At 42.2% G+C, this 12,530-nt stretch overlaps 1 pseudogene; it reads right to left on the bottom strand.

Moving 5' to 3' along the window:
* Positions 1-2,864: 2,864 nt before the first annotated feature.
* On the bottom strand, positions 2,865-4,153 carry LOC139022968 (piggyBac transposable element-derived protein 4-like; annotated as a pseudogene).
* Positions 4,154-12,530: the final 8,377 nt, after the last annotated feature.

Here is a 12,530-nt window from a genome sequence, read left to right as displayed (position 1 = left end):
TAAAACACATCACATCAGAAAAATGGGGACAGAACTGACAATGGAGAGCATAGTCATGTTTGGAGAGACAACCATAATGTCTTCATGGGGTGCTTTASCCTCACTCTGCCCCTCCCCCACGCCAAGCCCTTACAACCAGTAATGAGGCAATAATGGATACAATATAGCCCTTCTGCCCATAAAGCTGCATTCAGCTGAGCCACCAAATTGTGAAGGGAAATTAATCAGTGAAGCATAAGTGGCATATTTAATTACTGCCGCATCACTGCATGATAGGGAGACAATAATGGCCTCTGTGAACTTCTCATGTCACATGCTTCCAGACCAAGTGCTTTGGTCTCCCTACTTTAAAAAAAAACGCAATTTGTCTCCAACAATGTCCCATGAGTTGGTGTAAATGTGTGTATGTGTTTACAGTTTTTTTCAATGTAAATGGTATATTTTCACAACTCTAAGTACAAATCTCTAAACTGATAACACTTGACATGTACCATTTTTTAAATAATTTGTATCGAATGGCAGGTTGTGAGCATGTTGAGAAATATGTCAGTTTCATTATACTGATACAGTACATGCAGGATCATGACCCAAAACACACCTCCAGGCTGTGTAAGGGCTATTTAACCTAGAAGGAGAGTCATGGAGTGCTGCATCAGATGACCTGGCCTCCATAGTCACCCGACCTCAACCCAATTGAGATGGTTTGGGATGAGTTGGACCACAGAGTGAAGGAAAAGCAGCCAACAAGTGCTCAGCATARGTGGGAACTCCTTCAAGACTGTTGGATAAGCATTCCAGGTGAAGCTGGTTGAGAGAATGCCAAGCACGTGCAAAGCTGTCATCAAGGCAAAGGGTGGCTACTTCGAAGATTCTCAAATATATTTTGATTTGTTTAACACTGTTTTGGTTACTACATGATTCCATATGTGTTATTTCATAGTTTTGATGTCTTCACTATTATTCCACAATGTAGAAAATAGTAAAAATAAAGATAAATCCTGGAATGAGTAGGTGTGTCCAAACTTTTGACTAGGACAAATCATCAGAAATAGGGGTATTGTAAAGCAGTTGGCTGCTGTAAAAACGTAGCACGGTGTTGTATGTCATTTCTGCCACATGCACCATTGTACAAGATCACCTTATCTACATAACTTGTCAACTGATACAGTATTYCCTGTATCTCTGCTTGAAATTCATCAGTTTACAGTGTAAAAAATGTAATATTGTTATATACAACCCAGGTATTTCAGCAGTGCATTGTACACTACACAATAATTCCAAATGGTAGCACATACTGTACAGTGACTACACTTTGTCCTTTTGAAGCACAATGGCTGATGGGAATGAGGATGTAGTATTTACATTCACATCCTTATAGGATTTGGTTTTACCTTCTAACATAAATTGATGTCAAATTGATACATTTAAATATAGACATTTTTCAGCAGTTAAACTATACACATTACAGTTTTTTTTATCACTTTAGTGGAATTTTCAATTCTCTTCATACAAAACTCCAAACAGTTAACACATGTAACGCAGCAAGTGTCATATTCAAAACGTTTTATTGTGCGTTAATTTTATTTGAAGACATCTTTCACCAACATTGATCATCCAAAATACCAGGAGAACATTGATTTAATCACCAAAACACAACATAATYAACATCAATTTAGTTATTTTAACAGKCAGTTAATTCAATCAAATAAAATGCAACATACTGTACATGTTTCAAAATTGGCCTTTGAATGTAATATGCTACAATACAGAGCAGGCGTTATGGGCGGATCTTCTTAGGGGGCTGGCCTGCCCTACTTCGAGTGGGCCAAATCTGATGTGACAAGCCACAGACAGAAAACTCGACGAGTGGTTGTTAAAACGACTGTCACCAAAACAGTTATGGACATGGGGCTCATGTACAACGCACTTGAACCTGCCCTACTGTCCGAGTGCTTAGCTTACAGAAACGTAACACCTCTATTCATAGGCACCTGGGCAATGAAACAAATAGAGCAGCTGCACCCTCCCCCTTTCAAAATAGCGGCGCAAACTCATGATCCATTGGGTAATTTGTCATTTTCAATGATTAGTAATGTTTTGAGCTAGTCTGTATTAAAATAGTCAAATATGTAGCCTAAGATATGTAGCCTATTCAATGTGGTGTGTTGTTTAACCCTTGTGTGGTGTTCATGTTTTGGTTATTCACCAAATGTTCGCGGGTCTGATGGACCCACATTATTGGGGTTTTAAAACGATACAGCCATAACAATTTACGCAAAAATACTTAGATGTTGACTTATATCAATTACAAGCAATATAGACAGCATACATGGTTAATATTTGCCATTTACCTCTGCTAGATCACATTTAATCAATAAAAGCGCAATTCATTTTTTTTTTACAAAAATGAATTATCAAGACATAGGTAGAAAAAAAATCATGTTTCACAAGGTTATCACTTTTGCTGTTTATTGCTTAGAACTAAACAAATTGGACGGACAAATTTTACATACAGTATTTTATGGAAATYATAAGAGTCCCACCGAACACAAAAGAAGGCCGGTCTACACACCACATGAGGGAGAGAGTTTTACTGTGTGTGTGTTMCAAATGTATTTRTTGCACTTGATGCATGTGTACTGTGCCTTCCTGTCCTTCTTGGGTCCACACACATCGCAGCGCTTCTTTGTTACGTTACCAACTGCAATCTAGAATCATGAAAACCCTTAGTTCAGGAATTTTACTAACATCTCACTCACACACATATGTAGTTACAGCAGGCCAAGGTAGAAGAGTCAGACACACACACATGCAACATCATCACTAACACTTACGTCCGGTATTGGAGTTCTTGGTTCTGTGGGTCAGGCGGATGGGGCACCAACATCCTCCTCACTTTCTGCAGAAGCTGAGGTCCTTGGGATATGTTGCCTCCTCTGGATTTGAGGTCTTTCCAATGCCTTGCCCAGCTCCTCGAGAAAGAGCCGTCTCCTCTGGAGCTTCCCTCTTTTCCAATCTGGGTTGAACGCCATCCAGATGACAAACGCATTGTACACTGAGATGTCCAAAATGTTGAGGAATATCACAAGTGGCCAGCGTAGGGTTCTTCTTTTGCAGCTGTAGCCAGTCACCAGCTTGCCTAAATTGTTCACCCCTCCTTTTCTGGCTTTGTAATTCATTATGATTTCTGGTTTTTGATGTTCCTGTTCACAGATTCTCCCATCCCTATGCAGCGTACTCATGAGTACCACATTTTTGCCTTTCTTTGGCACGTAGGACACTAGGGACGAGTCGGCCGTGAACACAAACTTAGAGGAATTGATAGGCCTGTTCCGTGTACTCAACAGCTGAGTTGGGAGCTCTGGCTTGTTTTTTTGTGCTGTTCCTAACATCGTCAGCTTCCTCTTGAGGAGCTCCTGTCCCAGCTTGTGCGAAGTAAAATAAGTTCTCACGTGATGTTGTGGCCACGGAGTCCCTGTGTCACATCCAGGACAACCCGCATCCCTTGGTTCTTCTCAGGGGCTCCTCCATCTGCCTTCCCCGTATACACTTGCAAGTTCCACGCATCTGAAGCAGCAGCATCACAGGCAGCCCAGATCTTGATTACAGATTTTGCGGGTTTAGATGATATGTACTGCCTGAAGGGGCAGCGGCCCCTAAATGGCATAAGCTGCTCACCAAAAGTAACGTTGGGCCCAGGGTTGTAAAACAGGGGAAGGCGGTCCCACCCACTTGTCCCACACTGACCTGATTGCAGCTAGCTTGTCTCTCTGCCGCCGAGCTGGTCTGGTGTTCCGATTATCGAAGCAGATAATCCTGGAAATAATGTGGAAGTTTTCCAGAGACATTGCTGCACGGAAAAGTTTTCTGCCAGTTTCTGCATCCCACAGGGATTCTGTGGATTCCCCATTGGATCTGAAAATCTGAAAACACCAGCAAGGATAAGAACCCCAAAGTATGCATGTAAATGAGTTTAGTCCATCTCCTTCCATCTCTCTCGAAAAACACACCTTCCCTCCAAATTAGTGCAGTCCAGAATGATTTTGTGGATGGTGTCTGGGATGAACAGTTCAACATTTGACTTTAAGTCCTGCATATAAGTAACCGCCATCCAAGTCGGCCTTGGTTGCATCCTTATCACATAGGCAGCCATGTGGGGTGGCTCATTCCTTGGGCAAGAAGACCATTCAATTTCACAATTTTTTTAACATCCATATTTCACCTCCTGCAGGCTGCTGATGAGCTGGTTGCTGACGGGCTAGTCCTGAGGCTGGCTGCTGACGGGCTGGTCCTGGGGCTGTCTGAGGGTCAATCTCATCCTCTTCTTCCAACTCACTGTCAGACTCTGAATTGCCAGAGACAAGATCCTCATATTCTGAAAATTCTTAATCTTCCAACGTGGAAGACACTAGCTTCTCACACTGCAAAAATGATTTCTAAGGCCCTCTAGGCAGACATTCTTTTTGCCATACTGATTGATTGTGGTAAGGAGCCATACACGCAAAGCTATTTATTTGTTGTGTCCCTCCCACAATTTGCACCTGGCTGTGGTAGTGTGGGAAAATACTGCATTTTTTACAATGTATGGAAATAATGTATAGAAATAATGTATTGTAATAACATTGTGCAAGTTCCCGCAAGACGTTGTGTAGTTTCACACACTACAAAAGGTAAAGACCGTGAGAAAAGCGGGAGACAGGCAGGGAGACAGACAGGTTCTTGGTGCTATGTTGAAACAGCAGGCCAAGGGAAAAGGAAGACAGAGTGAAGGCACACAGCAAATCTTTTTGCCAATTTTTACTTGTTTTCACATACACACACTTTTCCAGTGGACCCGAACACCACATATGTAATAAAAATGTGTAGGGGGGTGCACAGTGTGCACTCAATGAAAATGTGTTATTTTACATGTTCTTCACAGAAAATGAGCGAAGGCCAATGAGTCTGAGGTATCATTTATCTTTTAGTAAACATTGAAAATGGGTCACACAGACCCGAACACCAGACAGCGGTTAAAAGGCCACTATTAAACAGAATGACAATTTAAAAAATAACTGGAAAATAATTTATAATAGCTTAGTCCTGTAATTGAAGGCTACAGATTTGTTCAAACGTAAAATCGTTTTATTTTCTGTCATCTTAATTAAGAAGGAAAAGTTCTCAAATTTAGGTTACCGTAAAATTATTTTTGTTCAAAATGTGTGGTTTTAAGAACCAAAACGCAATTACATTATGTATGCAGGCAGTGCTGTTCTATGTTCTTATGAAYGAAACGGTTGGAGACCCCTGCTCTTGTCTTGCCCGAACCGTTCAAATTTGATCCATATTAACAGAGCTACATTATATTATTTTTAATGCAGAGGRGCAATTTCAGGATATATATAGCGGTCAAAAAAGAATCACATTGGATAATGCTAATTATTAATTAATAATAAGTATGCAATATTGTTTTAATGTGAACATTTTTTATTTATTTCACCTTTATTTAACCAGGCAAGTTGAGAACAAGTTCTCATTTACAATTGCGACCTGGCCAAGATAAAGCAAAGCAGTTTGACACATACAACAACACAGATGGAGTAAAACAAACATACAGTCAATAATACAGTAGAAAAATAAGTCTATATACGATGTGAGCAAATGAGGTGAGATAAGGGAGGTAAAGGTAAAAAAAAAGGCCATGGTGGCGAAGTAAATACAATATAGCAAGTAAAACCCTGGAATGGTAGATTTGCAGTGGAAGAATGTGCCAAGTAGAAATAGAAATAATGGGATGCAAAGGAGCAAAATAAATAAATAAATAAATACAGTAGGGGAAGAGGTAGTTGTTTGGGCTAAATTATAGATGGGCTATGTACAGGTGCAGTAATTTGTGAGCTGCTCTGACAGCTGGTGCTTAAAGCCAGTTTCAGAGATTTTTGTAGTTCGTTCCAGTCATTGGCAGCAGAGAACTGGAAGGAGAGGCGGCCAAAGGAAGAATTGGTTTTGGGGGTGACCAGAGAGATATACCTGCTAGAGCGCGTGCTACAGGTGGGTGCTGCTATGGTGACCAGCGAGCTGAGATAAGGGGACTTTATCTAGCAGGGTCTTGTAGATGACCTGGAGCCAGGGGTTTGGCGACGAGCATGAAGCGAGGGCAGCAAACGAGAGTGTACAGGTCGCAGTGGGTGGGTAGTATATGGGGCTTTGGTGACAAAATGGATTGTACTGTGATAGACTGCATCCAATTTATTGAGTAGGGTATTGGAGGGCTATTTTGTAAATGACATCGCCGAAGTCGAGGATCGTAGGATGGTCAGTTTTACGAGGGTATGTTTGGCAGCATGAGTGAAGGATGCTTTGTGCGAAATAGGAAGCCAATTCTAGATTTAACTTTGGATTGGAGATGTTTGATGTGAGTCTGGAAGGAGAGTTTACAGTCTAACCAGACACCTAGGTATTTGTAGTTGTCCACATATTCTAAGTCAGAACTGTCCAGAGTAGTGATGCTGGACGGCGGGGCTGTGCAGGCAGCAATCGGTTGAAGAAGCATGCATTGTTTTACTTGTATTTAAGAGCAGTTGGAGGCCACGGAAGGAGAGTTGTATGGCATTGAACTCGTTGGAGGGTTGCTAACACAGTGTCCAAAGAAGGCCAGAAGTATACAGAATGGTGTCGTCTGCGTAGAGGTGGATCCGAGACTCACCAGCAGCAAGAGCGACATCCATTGATGTATACAGAGAAGAGAGTCGGCCCAAGAATTGAAACCCTGTGGCACCCCCATAGAGCCTGCCAGAGGCCCGGACAACAGGCCCTCCGTATTGACACACTGAACTATCAGAGAAGTAGTTGGTGAACCAGGCGAGGCAATCATTTTGAGAAACCAAGGCTATCGATCTAACCAACTACTTCTCTTGATATAGTTCAGTGTGTTTCAATCGCGATGAGGTGTGGTGGATTGAGGGCAGACGTTGAGTATAAGCCGCCGTGCTGCGCGCGCAGGTCACATGAATGGCGGCTGCCCAACGAGTATTGTGTTCTTATCGATGGCGGTTAGATATCGTTTAGGACCCTGAGCGTGGCTGAGGTGCACCCATGACCAGCTCTGAAACCAGATTGCATAGCGGAGAAGGTGCGGTGGGATTCGAAATGGTCGGTAATCTGTTTGTTGACTTGGCTTTCAAAGACCTTAGAAAGGCAGGGTAGGATAGATATAGGTCTGTAGCAGTTTGGGTCAAGAGTGTCCCCCCCTTTGAAGAGGGGGATGACCGCAGCTGCTTTCCAATCTTTGGGAATCTCAGACGACACGAAAGAGAGGTTGAGAGAGATCCTTGATGGACACCTGCTCCAGAGTGCTCAGGACCTCAGACTGGGGCAAAGGTTCACCTTCCAACAGGACAACGACCCCAAAACAACGCAAGAGTGGCATTGGGACAAGTCTCTGAATGTCCTTGAGTGGCCCAGCCAGAGCTCGGACTTGAACCCAACATCTCTGGAGAGACCTGAAAAAAGCTGTGCAGCGACACTCCTCATCCAACCTGACAGAGCTTGAGGATCTGCAGAGAAGAATGGGAGAAACTCCCCAGATATGTGTAGCGTCATACCTACGAAGACTTGAGGCTATAATCGCTGCCAAAGGTGCTTCAACAAAGTACTTAGTAAAGGGTCTAAATACTTATGTAAATATTTTTATTTTTATTTTTTGTAAATAGTTTTTTATTTGCAATATTTTTGCTTTGTCATTATGGGGTATTGCGTATAGATTGATGAGGGGAAAAGACGATGTAATCAATTTTAGAATGAAGCTGTAACGTAACAAAATGTGGGAAAAGTCAAGGGGTCTGAATAATTTCCTTTATGCACTGTTATGTCCACCRACGCTCTGACACTGGAAAAAACACAGTTCAGGCCCGGCTAATACTTATACGCTCGAGAGAGCATGCAACGGACCGAACTGACCAGCGATGGGCTAGTTAGGAGCATCTGACCAATCACAGGATGCATGATCCTTTACCAAAAAGTCATACAGCATTCCTGCACAAAAATAGGAAGTCCTGCAGGATATGCCAAATTGTTTTCAGGGCCACTTCCTGTGGGACAATTCCTGCAAGAATCCTGCAGGATCCTGTAGGAATCATGCAGGTAGTCTTTCAGGAAAACAATCCTGCAGGAATCCTCCAGAATATATATCCTGCAGGAATAGGAAGTCCTGCAGGATATCCCACAGGATTTTCAGGGCCACTTTCCTATAGGATAATTCATGCAAGAATCCTTTAGGAATCCTGTAGGAATCATGCAGGTAGTCTTTCAGGAAAACAATCCTGCAGGAATCCTGCAGACATTTCTCAAATAAATCCTGCAGGTTTGTTTCCTGAAGGACTACCTGCAGGAATTGTCCTACACCAAAAGGGACCCAAAATCCCGTGGGTACTGCAGGTAATTCCACAAGATTTCCAGGGTAATTTTCCTGTCGGAAAACCTGCCGGATTCCTTTCTCATCCTTCAGAGAATTTCATGTAGGACAATCATTCTTTCAACAGAATGGACAGATTGCACAAGATAAGATTGCATGGCAATTTTATTATCCCAATGAAGAAACAGCTGATGTGTTTGATTGTCCATTTCCCCCACACTGCATAAAATATTATTTGGAATAAATATGGTAAAAGCATATTTTGTAACAAGAGTGAGAGTAATGGTGACATCACATGAACAGCTTATGTGTATTCGTGTGAAGGGAAACAGATGACTGCAATGATACACTTGGTGGTAGTTAGTTGTAATGTGGCTGGTACACCAACAACATCTGTGAGTATCCATGTGTGTTAAGCTAAGTTTCAAAGGGAGAAATGAGAGGCTGAAACTGTGTGTGGTGTTACCTTCGCCTGCATTGCAGTCCAGTGCTGCCTTCTGTGGTAGTCAGTCTCACTGTTTACCGGCTCTGTCTTAACTGGGAAGGACAGGAGAGAGATGAGGCAGAGTTCAGAATATAACTGCAGAACATCTTGTGAGTTACATGAAAAACAGCAACAAAATAGTGTAAATGATATATTGTAAAAGACAACCTACACACGTTTATCTAGTAGACTACTGGACTAATTGATCTCATAATGAGACAATCGGAAACAGATGACTTTGTAAATGTATTATTTTCTTATGCACTTACCAACTATAATGTGGTGTGGTCGCCTTCTGCTAAACTGTTAGAAATACAAGGTAAAGAATTACAGCGAAATACTAGGTGTGTGTGTGTGTGTGTTTTCTGTGCTCCCTGTATTATAAGTTGTAAGGGAAAAGAAGAGAACTCACATGGTGGTGGTGAAACTGCTCAAGCAAGCAAAAAGTAAGAGAGAAAGTCATGTTGAAATGATCCATTTCTATTTAAATCAAACTATTTGTATATTCAATTGTGACTCAATATATTTCAGTGAAAATAATGTGATATTTCATAAACGTTGTCTCTGTTCCACATTGCATACCTGTTCTATCTAGAGCGTATAGCTAGTACTAAAGTCAACTGTCATTTTTCAACTGCAATTCCAAACCTAAGAARGTGAAATGGCAAGTATGTACTAGATTTGCCGGAAGTTCTATAAGCATACTTGGGAGGTCTGGAAAACAAAGCCTGCATATGACCATACATTTCCGTTCCCTTCGCCAGGGACGCTATCCCATAACCCCTTGCAACACAATGAAAATTCCCCAAACTGCTGAATTAATGGCAGACTGAAGTAGGGTTGCCAACTTTCTCACTACCAAATAAGGGACAAAAGGTCACGTGCCCGTGCACTGTGCCACGGCGGTAAGGGTATGGTGTTGTGTGAATGAATATACAGTGTATATTCATATTCTTATTCAATTGGAAAGGAAAAACATGTGTATATTCCATTTAGTCTATAGCTTTACTAAAACTGTATCATTATGTAAACTTATGTGAATAAAACTGAAAATAAATGATCAAAGAAATCACAATTTGGACCTTTTACAGCAAAAAAACAACTTTTCAAATGCAAAAGTGGAAAAGAGGGGCAATGAGTCACTCACCAAGTCTACTTATTTTTTGCTGCTCTTGACTGATTCAAGCAGTCCTTTCTCCTCTTGCTTAGCCAGAGAGAAGTCATTACATGACAAGTCACAGTTCACAAATATTTGATGTTCATTTTTGATCAGCTCTGTGCTACATCTGTTTCTTGAGTCTGACCATTTAATGGTCATCAGACAGAAAATCTTCTCCATAAAGGCATTTGAGCCTGGCACACTGAGGACAAATGAGACAATCCTGAACATGTTGATCAAGTTGGCTTTCCCTAGGTTTTGGAAAACTGCCACCCACTGGCTTTCTGTATTTCCTCCCGGCTAGCACAAAACTCTTCATAGAGTTGGTCCATACTGACCGTCTCTGTCATTTTGAGGGKAACCACCACCTGCTCCAGGTCAGTGAAGGAGAGCTCCTCATAGKGGCCGYTCAGTTTCACCATTACATTTTCTGGTGAGAAATCAAACCACTTGTCAATGTATGTAATGACAGTGTCATAGAACTRCAAAGTCCTGTTGCTGCTTGGACCTTTATGCTGACAATTGTTTGTCCATCAGCTGCTTGGTCTGGTATCGGYAAAAAACTGTTCTGTTTCAGCTGAAGCATCTTAATTTTGAACTTTTGGACTTCCTCGTAAACATCTGTGATGGWGAGCGTTGTTTCCTCCAGCTTTTTTACGAGTTGGTCAAAAACACACCCCACGTTGTGGAGAAAGCACAGATAAATCTCAGCAGCTTCTGTTTTTTCTTCATACTCAAAAATACTCTTCAGTGCCACAGGACAGGTCTCCCTAAGGGACCTGATGTATGATGTAAGAGCTGGCCAACTTTGCAGGAGACGATCGACAGCTGGATGAGGAGAGAGCCATCGTGTGCAAACATGTCGCAGAATTTCACGCCACTCAATGTCAACAAAGGCAAAAAAAATGCACGCAGTCCCTCTCTTCGGGAAACAGATACTGATAAGTGGCTGTAGATCTGTAAAACAATTGTCTCAATATCCACTGACAACTGATCGTAGGCGTGCTTGCAGGCATTATGAGCGATGTGGTGTGGGGGCTGTGCTTTGGCAAAGTGGGTGGGGTTATATCCTGCCTGTTTGGCCCTGTCCGGGGATATCATCAGATGGGGCCACAGTGTCTCCTGACCCCTCCTGTCTCAGCCTCCAGTATTTATGCTGCAGTAGTTTATGTGTCGGGGGCTAGGGTCAGTCTGTTATATCTGGAGTACTTCTCCTGTCTTATCCGGTGTCNTGACATTTACTCCTGAGGTGCTGACTTGCTGCACCCTCGACAACTACTGTGATTATTATTATTTGACCATGCTGGTCATTTATGAACATTTGAACATCTTGGCCATGTTCTGTTATAATCTCCACCCGGCACAGCCAGAAGAGGACTAGCCACCCCTCATAGCCTGGTTCCTCTCTAGGTTCCTTCCTAGGTTTTGGCCTTTCTAGGGAGTTTTTCCTACCCACCATGCTTCTACACCTGCATTGCTTGCTGTTTGGGGTTTTAGGCTGGGTTTCTGTACAGCACTTTGAGATATCAGCTGATGTAAGAAGAGCTATATAAATAAATTTGATGTGGGCTGGGCAATTAGCTTTCAGAATGCGATTGTTGCCACTGCTCAATAACTGGTAAACGGAGAGGTGTTTTCCAATTTTGTCAGTTCCCGCAGTAGACGTCACGAAGAATGCATCGATATTGCTAGCACCTTTAGCTAGCGTGGCCTTGTGCATTTCTGTGGATGCATGCTGAGTTAGGTCATTCTCCCCTTTATGGCCAATTGAGAATTCCCGATGCATAAAGTACAGAAAGCTTTCGTCGAGTCACCACTGACGGGCTTAACCCACGTCTTTTTTTCTTCACATTGTTTGTTGTAGCTGCAGTCTTTTTTGCATGTTTATCCATATTTCCTTGATATGTCAAACCGACCGAACAATAACAGATATGACTTGGATGAATATACGGGACAAGGGAGGTCCCGTATGGGACAAACCAATTTAGCCCAATATAATGGACATCCCGGCTAATACGGGACAGTTGGCAACCCTAGTCCCTGCTTTGGAGAAAATGTTCCAGTGGAATAACTTTGTCAAATGGAAATATGTTTATTTATTCAGCAAATCATGTTAAAATGTTCAACAAATTGCTTTCATATGAATTTTGAAATTTAAATGTTGGGCCAAGCTACGTTAGCTCGTCGGACAGAATGGCTATCTAGCAGGCGATCTCATCCTGGTTATCAGCTGTTTAGGGATGCCAGGTTATTTGTGCATTTTTACATGATTAGTAAATACAATCATGCAGTGTCTGTTTACCTAACTTTCTTCTTGTCACTTCCCCTCTGTAACGATGTACGCTGAGAGTCGGGAAGCAAGTTCAGGGAGTGAATACATTTAATAAACCATGAACAGCACACTGACATGAAACAATAACACCTGGGGAAGGAACCAAAGGGAGTGACATAAATAGAGCAGGCAATCAAGGTGATGGAATCCAGGTGAGTGTCAA

The sequence above is a fragment of the Salvelinus sp. IW2-2015 genome, linkage group LG25, assembly GCF_002910315.2.
Source record: "Salvelinus sp. IW2-2015 linkage group LG25, ASM291031v2, whole genome shotgun sequence".
Classification (NCBI taxonomy): domain Eukaryota; kingdom Metazoa; phylum Chordata; class Actinopteri; order Salmoniformes; family Salmonidae; genus Salvelinus; species Salvelinus sp. IW2-2015.
The sequence above is the reverse complement of the archived record's forward strand: the minus strand, read 5'-3'. Positions and strand labels throughout refer to the sequence as shown.